Consider the following 21,734-nt stretch of genomic DNA (forward strand, 5'->3'; position numbering starts at 1 on the left):
GTTGAATTGACAACTTCCGAGTTTTGGACCTCATCTCTACCTTGCACTTCTGGATTGCTTGTTCTAAAGGATCCTCAAGGTTTCCAAGAAGCTTAGCTGGACAAGCTAGGGTTTCTATCCTGGTTTACCCAAGGAATCTCCTTGTAGGTCCATTTCTCATTCGGGGGCCACTGGCTGGATATATCCGGTGTAATCAATCCGGCTGTAAGCATTTCTGACGTAATTTTCAAGTGAAAAGTGGAAGGGAGGGAACTGAAACCCTGCACTTTGTTTTTCTTCTCATTTAGTCCCATGACGAGAGACTACTAGGTGATGACTTTATACTAGAACTTGAGTGTCATGTCTTGATGATTGAAAAGGGGTAGAACCTCTAATTAGAGATGTTGATCCTTCTTGTCTTTCTTGGTCAACATTCGGTCATATTCTGTAACCCTCTTCTTTGAGTGAAACTTATCTCTCATAAGGGAAAGCTCCTTTTCCATGGTTTGCCTAGTGGAACCTTCTAAAACCACATTGGTTTTTGGGGCGGACCTGAAATATCAGGCTCTTTAACAGTCCTCTGGTCATTATCGTTTCAGCTTCATCACCAGTATTCATAGGATCCACTAGTGACTTCTCTCCATGGATCACAACATTTATCATATCCATTAACTTGGTCATTGCTCTCGGATTCATCCTGAAATCTCTTGTTTGATCAATCATCCCTTCTTGAGTTTCATGAGTTGCTCTGAATTTTCTCGATCTACTAACACGCGCTAGTATCTCATCATCGTTGTGGATCTTCAAACATGCTTTAGGTAATCTTCAATTTGTGTTCAAGCTTGTTTTTCCTTATGAGACATCTCTTGTTAGAAATGAAAAAACGGGAAAGAAAAAAAAATAATGCATAATATGCAAGAATGCATGATGCATGAAATGTCCGAGGCATTGATCCAAAAAATGTCTGTTATTATAAATAATTCTTATTGGGGACAAAGTGTTTTATCTTTTAAGAGACCAAAAATATCATGATAGCTTTTGACATGCTGACTAGTCTTCTGCGTTCGTCTGTCACCGATTTAATAACCTGTCGTACCTCTCCGGCTTCTCTGGATGAACCGTGCAAATATTGAGTTGCTTCTTGTACTGGCCCAAGAAGTTTCGAATGACTGCATATCGGGCATTTATCTTTTGTTGAGCATGTTCCCAACGAATACGTCATTGGAGCCCTCAATTGATAGGAACTATATGAAGTTCATTTGTCTGTTTCTTGAATTCGTCAGCAATGGTCTCCAATTTCAGCTAACGTTTTGTCATTCTTGTCTTCGAAGGGACTCCCAAGATCAGTAACCTTCATCTTGCCCCTGCAATATTTTCCAGTCAGTACTTCAAAGATAGATTTTCATTGTGCTTGATGTAGACCCGATTCATTCTAAGTCCTTTATAATGCAGCAGAGTGATATACTTTTCAATTGTGGGCACCACGTCTTTTGGATTGAATGTGACACATAGTCGCTTTGTAGATTATCCTCTGTATTTTCATCTCTTGTGTTACAACCCCATTGTCCATTAATGCAAATTATTTATGTCTAACAAACACATTTTTGGTTGATCAACACCTCTTTCGAATGATGTGAATGATAAAAAAACAAACATGAAAGCAAAAAAGTTAGTAAAATAAGAAAAATAGCAATGAAAGTAAAAGGTAAAAAGAAAAAGGCAAACATCACGGTTATGGTAAAAATATCTTAGGTTTTGGAATGTGGTTTCAGGGTAGGCTCTAATTTTCCATAGTCTCCCGGTTTAGGTTCTAAAAAATGGTACCCGAGTTCTCCTTGCCGGTGCCCCCTTGGGCTTGCCAGACCCTTAGTCCTAAACCCATCACAGGCTTGTGTGGACTAAGTTAAACTCGAGATGACACATTCCCTTATGGCCACACGGTGAATAAATTCACACGAAGACATAAGGTATATGAATCTCGAAGCTACTTGCTAGGCCCGCACGGTGAATAAATTCACACGAAGGCGTTGCTTTCACCCCCACTTAAAATTGGGTTCAGAGCTCGGGTTTAGAGCCTTAGAGGAAAAACGAGTTTGAAAGGCTGAAATCATTAGAAAACGGTTAGTACAACTATTTACTTGAAAAATATAATCAAAAGTAAGTAATAATCGAAATGTTACCTTAAATTTAAACTTACCCTTTTCGTTAAAAAGACAACTGGAAATTACCTTAGCCTGACTCATTTACCAGTATCCCCAGTGGAGTCGCCAAGCTGTCGAAATCGTCTTTCGAGTGGGCTTAGAATTGGGCTTCGACTTAAGAAAATGGATTAGGAGTCGTCACCGATCATTTATTTAAAAGTAAATAGGTTGACAGGATACCTTATATCTTACCTGATCTGCGTCTTACCAAAGATGTGTCAGATTCGGGAGTCGGTTACAGTCAAGGAAGGGTTAGCACCCTTGAACTGCCCTTTCGGTACTATGTAATTTTCAGTTGTCTTTTAGTAAGAAAATTGCAATTTTTAATTAAAAGGTAACAATTGAACTTGATCACTTACCTTAGATTGATTTAGAAATCCCCTTAAAAAGTCAAGAAACGAATTAGGTGATAAGAGTAATAAAATAAATGATGAAAGTAAAATTAAAAAAATAAATAAAAATATACGTATAATAAAAAATGCATAAGAAAAATATATATATAATAAAAATAAAAATATGATTAATATATATATATATAATAAAAATAGTAATAAAATTTAATTTAATATAATATAATATAATAGAATAAATAAAATAATAATAATAATATAATAATAGTTCAAAATTGAAAGAAAAATGAAATTAGGGGGCCAATTTAAAAGAAATTTGGGTTCATAATCGAAATTGGGACCAAATTAAAAGTTTTTAAAACCAGCTGGACCAAAGTCGAAGTTTGCCCTCTTTTAAAGCAAAATGCGCGGATCTGAGGTTGTATGGGTCGGGTCAGCTGGCCATAGGTCGGTTAAATGGGTATTATAAAAGCCAATAGTTATAACACAAATCATTTTATCTGCCCAGCTGAATGGATCAAACCAAAACCTTTAAATCCTCTCACTTGTTCATGGTTGTTCTTCAGCTTAAAGAATAGCTGCCGCACGAACCCAGAAAACCGTGGCCACTGCCTCGCCAGCCGCCTTATATCGACGCCGACCGCCGATCATCGGCGGTGGCCCACCAAAAAATTACATTTTTTTGAAGCTCTTTTCACCCACAATCTAAAAATCAAAATAGTTTCTTAAGATCAAGCCTCAAGGAAAGTAGATCTACGAACGAAGGTTCGAAAAATCCCCCAATGTTCATCGGCTAAAAATCATTTTTTGTGTTTCTCTTCGAATCAAAACAACGGGGAGATGAGCCCAACCCCTGCATGCAAGCCGAGAATCAACAATGGTGAGTCGTTTACCTTTTATTTCCTTCGAAATTTGCAAAGAGAATGCTTTGCTTTGCCCCGAATATGCGTATAGTTTGCTCGTAAAATTCTGCTCTTTATTTCGTATCTCCAATCGTGTCCAATACAAGTTGATTTTACATTTATTTATAAGTAAAAAATCACACTATTTTTAGACTACTTTGAGTCCTAGTATAACTCTAACTCCTTGCTTGTTGGTGGTTATCTTGTACCGGGGAATACAGGGTTGTTGGAGGTGAGAAGTCCCATTGACGCATGATTCGTTTGTTGAATCGAGATAATCGGTTGCGTGAGCGTGAGACATGGCGACCGAGCGGCTAGGAGTCTCCTTGCGGCGCTGGATAAGACACGAAAGCTAGGGTTTCCAGTTCAGGTGTTCTGTTGATTTGGGTGCGTGTGTTGGGCCTGTTTTTTATTTGTATTTGGGCCATATGCTTTGTAATAGTTCTGGGCCTGTAATATGTAAACATGAAGTGTAAAAATATGTATATATATTATGTAATAAAATAAAGCAAATATGTAAAATAATACAGGACAAAATTTAGTGTATTCAGCTACCTCGTTCGTGCATCCGAGCAAACCAACGAGAGTCGTTATCATTGCTGCCAAGGCGAATTTCGGCTTAGGCACGGAAGCGAGCTGGTCGAAAGCTGCCGATAGAAGCTCTATGACAATGTTGGCAATGAGAAAGATTCAAATCTATGCATTGAACATGAAGAAAAAATAAGCAAAGCAACAATCAGTGTTGTTCGGTAGTTGAATGTTAGTCATACAAACGAATTTTCCATTGAAAGATTTACAAACGATAAGCTGAATGTTCAGTTTATTACAGACAGTTCACCTTGATTGACATGGGGTGCCCGGTGATTAAGGGGCAAATGGTCCTTTCTCAACCGGGTGCATATTCAAGAATTCTAGATACATTAGTTTTTCTTCCAATATTTTTCATATTCATTTTATGTTCTAAATTTGATGTTGTTCTTCTCAATAAATTATCTTTGAAATCCTCTTTTTGTTTTTTACGATAAAAATCTTCATGAAAAATAAGAATTTTTACAACTGGTTTTCTTTTTACATAATAAAAAATCAAAATAAATGGTTGGTGCTTAGTTAACAATAATGGCCAAATTTTATAAGAAGGGTAAATTACAAATTTCATCATTGAACTTTACTCTCTCTTATTTTGCTCACTAAATTTTAAAAGTTTTCAATTTCCTCAATGAACTTTATACATTAATTTTTTGTCACTAAACTTTAATTTATCTCGTATTTTGGTCACTCTGTCGTTAAATAGTTAACGACGTTAAAAATACTATCGTTTTGAAAAACAAAATTTTCACTAAAACGACGTCATTTTGTATCTATATAACAGTCCATTTTAACACTGTTAATTATTTAACGGTTGAGTGACCATAAAAAAACTCAATGTATTAACTTTAGTGAAAATTTTGAAAAGATTTAAAGTATAATGAGTCATATAGGAGAGAGAATAAAGTTCATTTATCAAATTTGTAATTTACCAAATAATTTTATTCTTAAATTTAATATCCATGGTTGAGTTGAGTGAAGAATAAAGCAAAAGCATACGGAGATAGATTTGACAATTTCTGCCACAACTTGAAGTTGGAAAGTAACATTGAACGGAACGTAAATCCTTCATAGTGCTTGAGTTTTTATGTAATATTTAATTATTATAATTTTTTGATTAATTAATATATTATTGCCCTCAAAAAATTAATATATTACTATTAATTGAGTTAATTTCACTATACATCCCTAAATTATAACCCTCATTTTAAATTAATACTTAAAATTTTAAACATTCTAAATTCATCTCCAAACTATGACCGACATTCTTTGGTCATTTTAAATGAGTCATAGATTGACTATATATAGTGCAATTAAGTCTTAGTAATTTTGAGATATACGCAAGTAATATTTATTTTTATATTAAATTATTTGATTTCTAAATAATCATTTTTAAATTAATTTGAATCATTTTAACATTTAATAATTTGAAATAAAATTATTTTTCAATCGTTTTAAAATAAATCCTTTTTTTTTTCTCCATGTGACAAAGCTTTCTTTAGAAGTCATGATCGTCATCCGCTAAAGAAACTCTGCTTAAAAAAAAACTCCCAAGAAAACATCTTAAACAAGAAGTTCATCTCCGAGGATTTATAATGGACTTAACTCAGAATAAACCAAAACAGCAGCCTTCATAATTATATATATACAGGACAGACACAGTATTTTATGTTAAAAGGGGACCAATTTGAACTTATAAAATTTAAAGTGAGGCCAAGAAAATTTTAGGGGAGACAAAAATAGATTTTCAAGAGAATACATAAAAAAAATCTAAAATATATGATAATTTTAGATTTTTAAGGGGGTGACCGGCCCATCCGCCCCTTTGGTCCATCCCTGATTATAGAGGCATTTCACCACTGTCAGCAATCACAACTTTGCTCTTGGGTGTCCCACTCTGCCTTCCTTCCGCTTCGATTTTGTAAACCACGTCCATACCGGACACCACCTTTCCGAACACCACATGTCTGCCGTCCAACCTGCACATAGTAACTCGATGATCAGCAACTATGTGAAGTTCTAAAAAATCTGAACATCTTAAACTGTTTGCAATTGTCAATTTGTGAATTACCAGCTGGTTGTCACGGTTGTAATGAAGAATTGCGATCCATTGGTGTCGGGACCGGCATTTGCCATTGACAAAAGCCCTATAGACGGCAAAAAAGGTTGATTCTTGTCATAAATTTTTAGTCTTTCCTATATGTATAGGCACTGGATGAAATGACAGATCGACTCACCAGGTCCAGTGTGCTTCAACTTGAAATTCTCATCAGTAAATTTTCTCACCATAGATTGATTCCCCACCTCTTCCATCACCATGTGTAAAATCACCACCTTGAAGCATGAAGTTCGGAATAATGCGGTGAAAGGCACTACCTTTGTAGTGAAGAGGTTTACCACTCTTTCCAACACCTTTTTCCCCTGTAATGGAAAACCCAATCTCAGAAAAGCTTACATTAAACAAAAGTTTGTAAAGAGCCCTTCACAAAATGGCTAGTCGATCCTCACTCTCGTATTCATTTTCAGACGATAATAGTTGCAATCCTACAGCTATTACATTTATGGTAACTAAGGTTGATCAAAGAGATAACTCGTACATGTGCTGAGTGCTCGAAAATTTTCTGCATACAAGAAATTAAGTCGATTAGAAAAAGAAAAAAAAGCTAAGAAAATTGCAGACTACAGTCATTAATGTAGCCATAGGCATAGCACCATCATACCCGCTGTTTTTGGAACTGCCTTTCCGAAGAGTCCCATGACAATTCGACCTGAGAAACATAGTTCAGTAATCTTTTAGCTCTCTAAACCGAAAGCACAAGCAGCTATAATGTGAAGCAACACATAACTTCTACACAGAAATCCATTTGGAAATGATTATATTAGAGTTCTCTCCCAATATCAAACTAAATCTTCATTTATTCTAAATATAATTAGTTACACATTACAATTTACAAGTAGGCTTAATCCATTAATAGCTTCTTAATCGAAGAACCCTTATTCGAATTTGGAGGTTTATGCATAGAAAGACCTTGAAGGCACCAAGTTAATCACATTATTACCTACTCTTTGATATTTAAATCTATACCTATCTGCAAACTGGTGAAAGAAACATTTGGGAAATTCATGAAGCGTATTAAGGGAAAAGCACTTAAGCTTTTCTCACAGATCCAATGGGATTGATTCATAAGAGAAGTGAAGCATACCAGCTGGTTTTCCCTCAATTTCAACATCAAAGTAAACTTTGTGTGTAACTTCTTTCAGATCTCGCTTAGACTTTTTTGCCTGAAAACTCCAAGAACAAACCCATCAAATAATTAAATTCGATAGTCGCGTCCGATTATCGTAAAATTCATCCATCTAATTGTAAACAAAATAAAACATTCTATCTCAAGCTCAATAAACTTGAAAAAATCAAAATCATCAAAAAAAACCCAGTCCCTAAAGACAAGAGAAGCCCCCAAAAAAAACTTAATGAAACATTTTCACATTTTATTCTCATAAAATGAACCTGAGTAAGAGCTAGAGATCCAAGAAGGACCAAAGCGCATAGCAAGGTGAGAGACAGCAATCGTGATCTACCCATCTCTTTAGGTCTTCCAAGTATCGGAGGCGATTAAATGCGGTGAACTGAAGAAACGAGGAGTGAAAGAAGAAGTATATATAGTGGGTGGGATGTCACAGGTAGACTGATCAGGAAATGAATATGCAGTGTTTGAATATTGACATCCGTTTTTGTTCGAATTTTGAAAATTTATTTATTTATTTATTATTAATATTATTAATAATAATATTTTTTATTTTTTATCAGGCCCCATATATAACAACTTCACTATCTCATCAACCCCACACCATCACCTTACACATCTCTAAAAAAAAATACAAGTGGGGACCTGCCTAATGATTCAAATGAACTTTAAATTCAAGGAGAGGCAGTTCAATAGGATCCAAGGATGGATGAGGCCTACTTCATGGGAAGATCTGAGATTCTTGTTTGGATCAACTCCGCCTTCTTCATTTTCTCTCTTCACCATTTACACTTTTGTAACCACACTGCAAAACTAGAAAGTTTCCACCTTTTTTTTATCGTCTACCTCAAAGCTTCCATTTTTCCACCTCCAAAATAAATTCTCAACTTCGAAGATGGTTCGCACGTGAGGAAGAAATCCCAAAAACCAAGCGTTGATGAGAAGTACACTCAATAGAAGTCTTTGGTCTCTGTTCTCTAAGACTGGCTCGCTAATCACAATCTCGTTTGGCCTTCTCTCGCTTGCCCTCTTCACCAACTGGTTGGTTTGCACGATTGTGGCTTCACCGCTTTTTCGAGGGATTACATTCAATGCCTTCCAGAAGCTACTGCCGCTAACAAAACCGGGGCATCTTTCGAGACCCCTTGTGGTCGTCTTCTGATCAAACCTGGTAAATATATGGAAATGATATCTTCCATGAAACCAGAGTTATGGGCTACTATAGCGGATGAAGTGCCTGCTTGGGTGTCTAATAAAACGAACAAAACCTCGGTTGAACGGACTATCAAATGGCTCGATAAATGCATTGCATTAAGCCCTGCGAGTGGAGCTGCTTTTGGAGCTATTGTTGGGGGTTCTAGTTTGGAAAAAAGGCGACGATGTGCCCGAGTGGTAGCAATAAGAAACGTATCAGTGGTTTCCAGGTTGCTATAGATCGAGGGTTATACACATAATTTTGCTTGGGATTTGTGCTCGAGTATCTTTAGCCGCAAGATAAAAGAAATGTAAGGGGATTGTCTCAGGAAAGGCGGGTTAATATACGGCTAATATACAACATTACCGGATACATTAAAATGTATTTAATAAATTCGGTTTAGCGGTACCTATTATGTTGACAACTAATAATGTTTTAGGTAGAAAATATGAAAAACTATTAAAAAATTTGGTAATCGGTAAACTTTGGTTATCGGTAAGTATCTATCCTTTTTATAAAAGTGTCCATACGTTTAACATATCAAGTAAATTTTACCGGTTTTGTCATAATGAATCTGGTTTTGTCATATTTTTACCTGTTATATTGTAAATTATCTATCCTTTTTATAAAAGTGTCCATACTTATTTCACTGTGAAAATATATTTATTATTATCTTTAGTTAATATTGTTAAATTTAAAATCTAAATAATATTTTATAAAATATCAAAACATCAAATAATTTTTTTATGTAAATGAATTATTAAATTAATATTGTAGGTGGAAAACATGAAACACTATTAAAAAATTGAAACATAAATTACATAACTTTCAAAAAAGTATATATCATTTTTATAAAAGTGTCCATACTTATTTCACTGTTGAAAACATATTTATTATTATATTTGGTTAATATTGTTAAATTTAAATTCTAAATAATTTTATAAAATATCAAAACAATCAAATAAAAATTTGTGTAAATTAAATTATTAAATTAATATTGTAGGTGGAAAACATGAAACACTATTAAATAAATTGAAACATAAATTACATAACTTTTAAAGCAGTTTAAATCCTAAAAAGTGTTGATACTTTTAAAAAATATCGATCCAAAACGATATACCAGGTAAAAATATGATAAACCGGTAACAAAATGATTAAACCGTAAATTTAAAAGTGTCGATACGTTATATAAGGATCGACACTTTGTGAATTAAAAGAGAAGCAGTTATAGCGCCTATAATGTGTCGATACTTTAAAAAAATATCGATCCACAACGATATAACAGGTAAAAATATGATAAAACCGGTAACAAAATGATAAAACCGGTAAAATGATACCGGATATATTGAAAGTGTCGATACTTTCGTAAGTACGTGTAATAAATTATCGACACTTTCAAAGAAATAGGTAATTATCCTTTCGAAAGTATCGACACTGACATAAAAGTATCGACACTTTTGTATTTGTATCGATTAAATATAAATAACATATCCGATGAAAATATAAAGGCCATAGCTAAATATCCTCTGAAAAAAAGAACGGACGAGTTTTTGAATCGAAGAGTAATTGTTGCTGCATTTCAGAAGGCGTTTCTAAAGCGAAGTTTGTTTGTTTGTTGCTGCAGTCGAATCGAAAAGTATGTTGTCGAAACCCTAATTTTTTATTATTACAGTAATCGCGATAGGGTTTTTTATGTGTTATTTGGGGTTTTGGAGTAAGGAAGCATTTGGGACCGATTGCAGGTAGAAATAGATATTCAAGGAAAAATATAAATGTCGATACTTTTATTAAATATTATAGGTAGAAAATGATATTATAGGTTGTATAAATGTGGCCGACACATTTGGTGTGGCCATTCAAATTCTTTTGAAGAAAACCGTTTACCACAAGAGTAGTTATATTATATTGAAAAGTGTATGTAACAAAATAATTTGATTTGCGTAAACTGATATATGAAGGAAAAATGGAGTCAATGGGTTGGAAAATTGTTGGTGGAGCAGATGACTTTGAAATTGAGGCCGAGACTCGAAAGCAACCAAAGGGTGGATATATGTACTTCTAGTAAGTATCAATGTCTTTTTATTATTGTTGAAATGGTAATTGGATTAAAGTATCGATAACTTTAAATTGATTACAATTTTAAATGTTAACAGTATGGCCGAATGCAAAAGGATGAAGGGAGATGGCACACAGAGCGGTTCAGTATGTAAAATGAAATTGACATGAGTAGTATTAGTATTAGTGTTAATGTATTGATTAAGAAACGTTATGTTTAATATTAGGTGAAAAAAAGATGTGAGGTCCAAATGGAATTCAATGAGTGATGCTGAAAAGGAACTTACATCACACAGTCAAGGAATGATAGTAAAGAATACAAGAACGGAGGAAAGCACATGAAAATAAGGTATTCATTAAACTTGTAAATACGTTTATACAAAATATATAGAACTATAACATTTATATGTTAAAAAATGTAGGAAGTGTCGACAAGATGCAGCATTAAAAGGGTGAATTTATTATTAAAACACCTTAAGGAGAAGGGTCAGTTGAATGTGCTGGGAGAAATGGGTTTTGGATCGTTGATCGGAGTAAGGGATCGACCTATTCGGAGGGAATTGTGTCGATCCTTGATGGCACAATTTGACGTCAGTCAATGTATGGCTAAGTATGGTGATTATTCATTCCCTCTGGGGGTATCGACTGCTGCAGCCGTATTGGGGGTACCAAAACAAAGGCAAAAGTGTTATAGAAAGTCTGTAGGAGTAAGAACTGGAAAGCACTTGCCTCCAAATATGGTTTGAATCATAAGGTGACATATATTGAAGTTGAAGAGGATATCAAAAGTGGATCTACTGGGGGATGAGCTGAAGGCCGAGTTCTATTGTACCTTGTCGGGATATTTCTTTGTCCAACGGGTGATACGTCAACGAACAAGGAATATATGAAGCTCATTTGCGATGAAGGCTTGAAGGGTGAATTCAATTGGGCTGAATGAAGCTCATTTGCGATGAAGGCTTGAAGGGTGAATTCAATTGGGCTGAATATATCCATTCGAGATTGATTGAATCAATAATCACCTTTAAAAGGGCAGCCAGAGATACCTCAAAGGGTGCATAGCAATCTTAGAGGTAATGAGTTGATCACTTTTTTGTGTTTTTATATAAAAATATAAATTTTATTATAAATGCAGGTTGCACTGTTCGATTTTTGGTCGGGCTGTGAGGCGTGCCGGCTTATGAAAGAACCGGAGTGGCACGCATCCGTGCATGGGGGAAGGAAGAGGTGGTTAGAGTGATGGTGAGTTGAAGTTGGATAGAGGGAAGAAGCAAGAAAGGGAATAAATGTAATTAAATAATATTAAGAATATAATCAATGTCTTAATATTGTAATTTAATTTTGAAGGTTTTGGCAAGGATGTAGAGGAGGCAGTGGAGGCAGAGGAGAAGAAAGGAGGGATGGTTGTATTGGGGATGAAGGTGAGTGGGACGACGGTGAAGCAAAACAGAGTAACTTCGACATTTTGATGTCTGAATTGGCTGATATCAAAAAATCCAATTTGAAATCATGCAAAGACAATCAAGAGTCGAAGAGAAACTTGATCAAGTCGTAGAGAAACTCGAGAGAGTCGAAGATACACTCGAGAGGCATAAGGGGTAGTGGAAGGAAAAATAGATGGTGGAAAGAAGTAGAGGTGTTGAGGGGTGAAGTGGTGAAAGAAGTTGGGGTGTTAAGGGTGATATTAAGATGGTGACGGGAGAAAAATTTGAGGGAGTGGTGAAGGAGGTTGTTGATTTGAGGAGTGAACTTACGGGGTGAAGGGGGTGGTTGATAAATACTCGGATGAAGGAGCTCAATTGAAGGGTGAAATAAAAGAGATGAAGAGCTATGTAGAAAAAAGTACGATGAACTGAAAAAATATGAAGAAGAAAAGAGGGAGGAGGAAGAAGAGATGGAAGAAATGAGGAGGAAGGAAGTCGATGTCATTTATACCCGGAGAGTGTTATAGCAGCAGTTTTGGATTCGGAATGTCCTGCACCCCAGAAGAAGAAGCAGAAGGTAAGTTTAATAAAAGAATACTTAATTTGATTTTTATTATGTTGTTGTGACAAAAATTTGTATGCAAAATTGTAGGTTGAAAAAGCGGATATTCCAACCGGAATTGATGACATCGAAGCTGCAATTTGTGATTATTTATGGAATAGCGAGTTAGAATCGGGGTAAGTGAAATATATGTTTTGTGAGTGATATTTAAATATTTCATGACAAGATATTAATCCTAATGATTCATACAGATATTCTGTAATCTCAATGGGAAATCAATTCGCTACTGTATACGACGTTGCAACGTTGAAGCCTACGGAATGGTTGGCGGTGTGGTAAGTAGAAAGTAGAAAATGTTAAAACTTATTGAATATGTTCTGATTGTGTAATTAATTTTGTTAGGTTATCGATTTGCTCGCCTAGACCATATGCTACGATTCTCAAAAGTCACACCGGAGGATTGGCTACCTTCCATACCTCTTAGTGTGATTAAATTAATAAATATTGAAAATTAGTGTTATAGACGGTAAATTAATAATGTTTGTTGAGTAATTACAGCAACAGGCGTTGGAAGCCAACAACAAAGAAAGTGTTGAGAGTATTTCTACCTTCTGGGGTGTCATATTGGATAACTATGTGAAATTCACCGACTGTGAGAAGGTAAGACACCATACCAATTGCAATGATGTTTTCGGATATAGAATGTTGAATTTTGTCAAATTGGGTGTGAAATTTGTTGCAGATAATGATCACAATAAACTACCATAATTCACATTGGTATCTGTTGGTGTTGGATATGGTAGATCATGTTGTAACAATATATGATAGTATGTTTACAACTGAAGCAGCTAAACAGAGAGTGAAGGATGCTAAGAGATTGGTATGTATGTATGTATGAAAGGACATTATGTAAATTATAATGCATACTTTTTTTGGTGCATAACTTCTTCTATTTTAATGCAGATTAAAATATTAGATTCTTATAATAAGAAATGCATTTGGGTTGAGTCATGTGGATCTCTAGGAAAGTATCCCTTGAAAAATTTCAAATTTGTGGAGCATAAGAAGAATAAGCATTGAATGGGTATGAGATGTTATCACAAATAGAAAGCTTAATTTATGCAGTATTCATCATAATTGACATGTGTGGTTTTCAAATTTTGTAACAGATATGATTGCGGCATGTATGTGATGATGTGGATGGAATCGATCGGTTCTACAGGGGCAACTGGTGATTTTGTAAGTGGATAGAAAAAATCGTTTGTGGTAAAATTGTTAAAAGTCGTAGATTGAATGCTGTAGTTGACAATACTTAACGTTCTGACAATTTGAATAGGTTGTTGGAGACTGGGATCGATCGCGAGTATTAACGATCTCGTAAGCCACAATCAAAATGAACGAAGACAGGAGATAACAAAAGCTGCAATATTACATAAGAATAACAAAAGGATGCAATGATGTAAATGTAGGGTTAATTTTGTATAAGATTTATAATTTTGTATACGATTTATATTTTTGTATGTGAATATAATTATGAATGAGATGAGAAAGTTAGCAGTATGTTGTTGTACATGTTTCTTATACACATTAAGGGTCATGTTGATACTTGGAAGTAAAGGCAAATTTACAATATGGCCACAGGGTGCAACCCCAAAGTGTCGATCCATATATAAAAAAGTGTCAATCCCAAAACATCGAAAACCAAAAGTATAATGTAATATGTAATTTTTCAATCTAACCGGACAATTATACCGGTTTTATGAGAGAATATGTCTAAATAATGTGTTGACACTAATATAGTTTGTGTCGATATTTTTTTTCCAGAATGAATGGAAAACAGGGTGCACCCATAAAGTGTCGATCCATATATAAAAGTGTCGATCCCAAAATCATCGAACCCAAAAGTATAATGTAATATGTAATTTTTCAATCTAACCGGTACAATTATACCGGTTTTATGAGAAAATATGTCTAAATAATGTGTCGACACTAATATAGTTTGTGTCGATATTTTTTTTCCAGAATGAATGGAAAACAGGGTGCACCCATAAAGTGTCGATCCATATATAAAAAGTGTCGATCCCAAAATCATCGAACCCAAAAGTATAATGTAATATGTAATTTTTCAATCTAACCGGTACAATTATACCGGTTTTATGAGAGAATATGTCTAAATAATGTGTCGACACTAATATAGTTTGTGTCGATTTTTTTTTCCAGAATGAATGGAAAACAGGGTGCACCCATAAAGTGTCGATCCATATAAAAAGTGTCGATCCCAAATCATCGAACCCAAAAGTATAATGTAATATGTAATTTTTCAATCTAACCGGTACAATTATACCGGTTTTATGAGAAATATGTCTAAATAATATGTCGACACTAATATAGTTTGTGTCGATATTTTTTTTCCAGAATGAATGGAAACAGGGTGCACCCATAAAGTGTCGATCCATTTATAAAAAGTGTCGATCCCAAAATCATCGAACCAAAAGTATAATGTAATATGTAATTTTTCAATCTAACCGGTACAATTATACCGGTTTTATGAGAGAATATGTCTAAATAATGTGTCGACACTAATATAGTTTGTGTCGATATTTTTTTTCCAGAATGAATGGAAAACAGGTGCACCCATAAAGTGTCGATCCATATATAAAAGTGTCGATCCCAAATCATCGAACCCAAAAGTATAATGTAATATGTAATTTTTCAATCTAACCGGTACAATTATACCGGTTTTATGAGAAATATGTCTAAATAATGTGTCGACACTAATATAGTTTGTGTCGATATTTTTTTTTTCCAGAATGAATGGAAAACAGGGTGCACCCATAAAGTGTCGATCCATATAAAAAGTGTCGATCCCAAAATCATCGAAACCCAAAGTATAATGTAATATGTAATTTTCAATCTAACCGGTACAATTATACCGGTTTTATGAGAGAATATGTCTAAATAATGTGTCGACACTATATAGTTTGTGTCGATACTAATTTAAATATCAAGTGTTTTCCACCGTTTACGATATAGTACTCTTAATCGAGAAACCCTAAACATAAATGCAAGCAGGCAGATCTTCCTCTTTCTTCTACCGTTATCATAAGTGACGATCAGATATTCAGGTAATTTATCGATATTTTATGGGTTTGATTGATTTCTATATTGGAGTTTTTATCCTGAATGTGTTTGTGTTCCATTGTAATAGGGTAGCATCCACCAAAATGGCTCCAAAACGTCAGCGTCAGAAGCGAGGTCTTTCTCAAAGCTCTTCTCACCCAGTTCTTCTCAACCACCTCCTTCTATAACAAACGATTCTTCTGAGGAAATCAGGTCCTTCGAAACTCTGAACTTTAGATCCGACATGGAGAAACAAAGATGGCAGACGAGTTTTAAAGTAAGGAGGATTCGTCCCGAACGTGTCATTGACCTGGGTTTCTTGTTTGATGATAAATATGCATTTAGTTTTAAATCCACATTTACATCTTGGGGTTGGCTTGAATTCCTTGGTGTAGAACCAAGATATTATCCCAACCTAGTTAGAGTCTTCTACACAATGCTTCCTTACAGCACGAGCCTAATAAGACTAATATAATAGGAATTAATACACATGTCATGGGGAAGGATATATATATATCTCCAGAAACTATTGCGGAGGGTTTAGGTTTAGCGAATACAGGGATTCAGATGAAAATGGTGTAGATTGGTCTACAATTAAACGGGTTACTAGAATAGCCCAATTCACCTCGATGTAGAGTCGAGAGTGTTTCACAAAATGCTCACATGGTATATCCGGCCTAGTGGGGGAAAACATTCAACGCTTCGAGACAGCGATTATTGGTGGATAGCAAAGTATAAATCCAAAACGGCTCCAAACATTGCAAAACTCATATTTAATACAATTGTATATGGTCACAAAGGGAGCAACAATTTCAACTACACTACCATATGGATGTGTCATCACCCATATGTTGAAGAAGAAGTTGATTTTTCGCATGACGCCCCTGTTCGATTAACCCGCAAGATTGACATGGTATTTATTAAAAAGTGGGATATGATTTTGTTGAAAACTCGGTTGGAAGCGTGTCAAGGAGGTCGGATTAGATCAAGAGAGGGAGGAAATGGACCCCGTTGGCCATGAAGAAGAGCAACCAAGTGGAGACCAATGATGGAAGAAGCTCCAGTTGCAGAGGATGTCACAATTAAGACCGTGATGGAATACATGATCAATTTTCGGGAGCATATTGATTCCCTTGTGAGTGGAATGCGATCCGATATTTCATCATTGCAACGTGAAGTCTCCATGTTGCGTAACGAATTACGTCAACGACATCAACGAGTTAGGTAATTCATTATCTATGTTTCTTAACATTTACACGTTTCTGAACTTTATTTTATTTTCTTTTAACAGATGTGGACAACCAAGCGGTCGCAGAAGATGAAGCTGACGATGAAGATGACGATGATGATGACGATGAAGCTGGCGATGAAGATGATGACGATGATGATGATGATGATGAAGATGATGATCCAAACAAGTATATCGTGTCTGCAACGCCGCCTTCAAGAAAACTTTTAATTTTTGATCTCAATGGTGTCCTTGCCTACATCCCAAGACTGCCGGCAGGTTTTAATTCTATTCTTTTGTATCCATTATTTTAACATATAAGCGTAGAACTTTAATCTCATTTTCTTCATGTTGTAGATGTTGTCCTCAGAAGAGGATTATTTGAATTTATGCAATTTTGTGTCGACAATTTTGTTGTTGCCCTTTGGTCTTCAAAGATGAGGTTAGAACATGTTTGAGGCAATTGAATTACTGTAGTCAAAATCGTTAATACATTTGAATGTTAACATTCAAACTTGATTACAATCTCAGGCATAACGTCGACCGTGTACTTGAGAAACTACCTGTATTTTCCGAGCATTTTCTATTCGTGTGGTAAGATGAATGTCATTACAGTTTGCTGACTTTTCGTTGTCTATGATTCCTACATATTTATGTTCGACTGTTTGTGAACAGGATCAAAAAAAATGCAAAACATACGATTCTGTTACCTACTGTAAAGATCTCAATGATGTTTGGAACGCGTGTCCAGATTTTAACGAGCTAAATACACTTTTGGTCGATGATTCAGCGGAAAAATGATTTATAATCCGGTAAGTTGCATTTATGCAATATGTTTTTCCAGTTGAACAGGTGTTCAGACATTGATTATTTTAACAACTTATGTGTTTATATAGAAATACAATTACATATGTCCATACCTTTGACGCTGCTTCCCATTCGAACGACAAGCTCTAGGTATGACACAAATTTATTCATGCTTATGCGAATTTATTTATTGTTAGTAAAATTGCACCTCATTAGTTTGATAATTGAAATTATTTATGTATGTCCTCAGAAAAAGGCGGAAACATACGAAGTATTTGGAAATTTGTTGAAGGCCTCTAATGTTCCGGACTTCGTTAGAAACAACCCTTTTCATCGGATTAATTTTGTTTGTCGGTACATTATTTGAACATTCTTGTGTATTTATATTTTGGTGTGATTATATTGTGTATATTTTCATTAATTATTCCATATTGCTTCTATGTGTACATATACATTTGAGTGTCTATACTTTTTTAATATATTGTAAAGTATCTATCCTTTTTATAAAAGTGTCTATACTTTTTTCACTGTGGAAAAAATTAATTTAAGGTTATCTTTTGAGTGAGTTTTAAGATATTAATTTAGTAATTATAGGCGTCTAATGATTTATTTTTTACGTTACGGTATATTATTATTAAATTAAAATTCTTAATATTATTTTATAAATATCAAACAATCAACTAATTTTTTGTGCAAATGAAATTATTAAATTAATATTGTAGGTGGAAACATGAACATACTTAAAAAATATTGAAACATAATTACATATCTTTAAAAAAAGTATCGATCCTTTTTATAAAAAGTATGGACACTTTCAACATATTATAATAAAATAGGTAAATTTGCAATATAACCGGTATAAATATACCGGTTTTATGCGCGAATAGGTCTACAACCTATATCGACACTTTTTAATATTGTGTCGGTACTTTATGTCCATATTGGAAGAAAAATGTGCCGATACGATTTAAAAAAGTGTCGACATTTTACACATCGGAACCCATAATTATAATGTAATAGATAATTTTGTAATATAACCGGTATAAATATACCAGTTTTATGCGCGAATAGGTCTACAACCTATATCGACACTTTTTAATATTGTGTCGGTACTTTATGTCCATATTGGAAGAAAAATGTGTCGATACGATTTAAAAAAGTATCGACATTTACACATCGGAACCCAGATTTATAATGTAATAGATATTTTGTAATATAACCGGTATAAATATACGGTATAAAAATGTGTCGATACCATTTAAAAAGTGTCGGTAATTTGAAGTAACGCGGTTTTTTCCCTTCATTCAAAATATTTATATGTACATACAATAGGAGTCATGTTGATACTTACGATATATTATATGGAGATCGTTGTCATTCCATTCCATCTTCGAAAAAATCAGTTGATGTAGGCTGTGTGCTTGTACTCAAACTAAGCTTGACTTGAGGACATGTTAGTTTGTTATGCCCCTCACCGTTGCAGTACCCACATCGCCTAATTTTCTTCTCGACCTTGTTCTTCGGCACTTCTTTTCGCTTGCGTTGTTTTCGTTGAGGGTCACGAACATTGTTTACTACAATGCTCTGGTTGACTGAATGATTCAAACCAAACGAGTTTTCTAATTCTTCTATTAGTTTTTTCATCTCATCTCTTGCGGTTTTGAAAGACTCGTCTGTCTTTGATGCAATGTAGCATAACCTACTTGACGTTGAACGTAGAGCAGCGAACCTTGCCATTTGCATCACTTCTGGAGACACATTCAAATCAACATAGCTGGTGCAGAAGCCTTCGCATCATTAGTCCACCTACTTTGAATCAAAGTCCCGGGCAAATATGTGTAGTCCAATTGCTTCAAAATATGAAGTTGATGACGACACGGAAGTCCAACGGTCTCGAATTTTTTGCAGGAGCAAATTAGAGTTTTCGTATGAGAATCAAAACTAATCTCAAATTTCCTATTTTTTTCTGCGTACTTTGACAAAATATAATGTTGACATTCATATGATAAGGACTTAATCTCTGCCTCAATCCGGTACAATATCTCCCGTATAAGTTCATCTTGGAACACACGAAAAGATTCGCGGGTAAAAATCGTAGCGGCATGGCTTTCAAGGTCGACCAGTTTTGTGATCTGGAAGGGCTTCGTATGGGAACTTAAGTAATCCGCTTTCAACTCGTTCATACGCATTCTACTAATTCCATCTTCAATTGCACGAACAACATCTAATATGTCTTCTTGTGTTTCAGTGCAATAGCTAGTGAAGCATTCATAGACTCGCACCTTTGTGTTGAGCGAATATTGGCAAAGAAATGACCGGTTAGATATGCTTGTGCCCATAAGTGTCGTGTATTTCCCTTCTCAATCACCCATGGATGCTTTTGGACGTTGAATTCTGAAACAATCGAACGCCATTGAATATCAAATTCCTTGGTTGTCCACCAGGAAGCCATGCATTTTGAGAATGCTGCTGTAAACTTTGGGTCACCAATGTTAGCTTGTGCATTGCGAGAAAGATGCCAAGAACATAATATGTGCTTAGCATAAGGGATAACAGATTTGATAGCCCTCTGCATTGCCCTATCCCCATCGGTTACAACAGAAATAGGTGATTTATTCATCATGGCTTCTAAAATATTCTGTAGCACCCACTCGAAAGATTGAGACGTTTCGTCAGCGATTATGCAGTGGCAAACACAATTGTGTTATGGTGATGATTGACACCAACAATAGGCATAATTGGTCGACCATACAAATTATCTTTGTACGTTGTGTCGAACGCAATTACATCACCGAAGCATGTGTAATCCGATCTCGATGTAGAATCCGACCAAATAAGATTATACAATGCCCCCGATTCGTCTACCGAGTATGTCATAAAAAACCCAGGATCATCATGTTTCTTATAATCAAAGTAGGCAATAAGCGCATTCACATCCCCATCGACGATTTCCTTTGCTTTACCTCTTTGAAGTGCATTGTAGAGGTCTTTATGTGTAAATCCAACATTATGATAACCCCATGCCTGCTGCGTTAAATAGTTCATTACTTGTGACGTGCCAACACCGACCTCTTTCAATGTTGTTGCCTCATCGATATCAGCCTTACTTACAGCTCTATTAGAACGCATAAATGGTGTCATAGCAGATGTGCACAATGCATGATTATGTTTCTGATCAGACTTACTTATAACCCACTGATCGTTTGTATTTGTTGCTGTAACTACGACTCTAGCCTTACATCCTGTTCTTGTGACTGGCGTATGAGCACGTTGACGATCAACAGTATTGACTTTTGAGACTCGAAACCCTTCTTTGGAACAACAAAATTCTTGTGTCTTCACATTCCCTTCCACGTCAAGCCGTGTTGTTCCCTTACGTGCACTAAACCCATGTTCCCGTGCGAATCCCTTGTAAAAGTGCCAAGCTTGATCACGTGAACAGAAGAGCTGACCAATCAATCTGTCAGATTCATCAACATTATGTACTTCATGGCATTCCTCGGTTGGCTTAACATTGTCTACATCAGTATTATCCATGGCAAAAATTTTGTTGTGCAAGTTCAGTGCTCCAGTAGTTGATGGATATGTAAACAAAGGTTCGTTTTGAACATGTTTCTGTCGTGCTGCTTTCAATAGGATGTGGCATTGGTAGTGGTAGTTAAAGGGTGGGTACAACATTAAATTCGCAGTACATATTTAGGTATGTACAATAACTACAAGTATATTATCATTAAATTTAGGTATGTACAATAACTACATATTTAGGTATGTTTGTTAACTACATATTTAGGTATATACATCTTTTGAGTGAGTTTTAAGATATTAATTTAGTAATTATAGGCGTCTAATGATTTATTTCTTACGTTACGATATATATTATTATTAAATTAAAAATTCTAAATATTATTTTATAAAATATCAAACATCAAATAATTTTTTGTGCAAATGAAATTATTAAATCAATATTGTAGTGGAAAACATGAAACACTGTTAAAAAATTGAAACATAAATTACATAACTTTTAAAAAAGTATCGATCCTTTTTATAAAAAGTATGGACACTTTCAATATAATAGGTAAAC

At 34.9% G+C, this 21,734-nt stretch overlaps 1 pseudogene; it reads right to left on the reverse strand.

Annotated features, from left to right (window-relative positions):
* Nucleotides 1-5,818: 5,818 nt before the first annotated feature.
* LOC120124528 lies at nucleotides 5,819-7,644 on the reverse strand (annotated as a pseudogene).
* Nucleotides 7,645-21,734: the final 14,090 nt, after the last annotated feature.

The sequence above is a fragment of the Hibiscus syriacus genome, unplaced genomic scaffold (genome assembly GCF_006381635.1).
Source record: "Hibiscus syriacus cultivar Baekdansim isolate YM2019G1 unplaced genomic scaffold, ASM638163v2 tig00110419_pilon, whole genome shotgun sequence".
NCBI lineage: Eukaryota > Viridiplantae > Streptophyta > Magnoliopsida > Malvales > Malvaceae > Hibiscus > Hibiscus syriacus.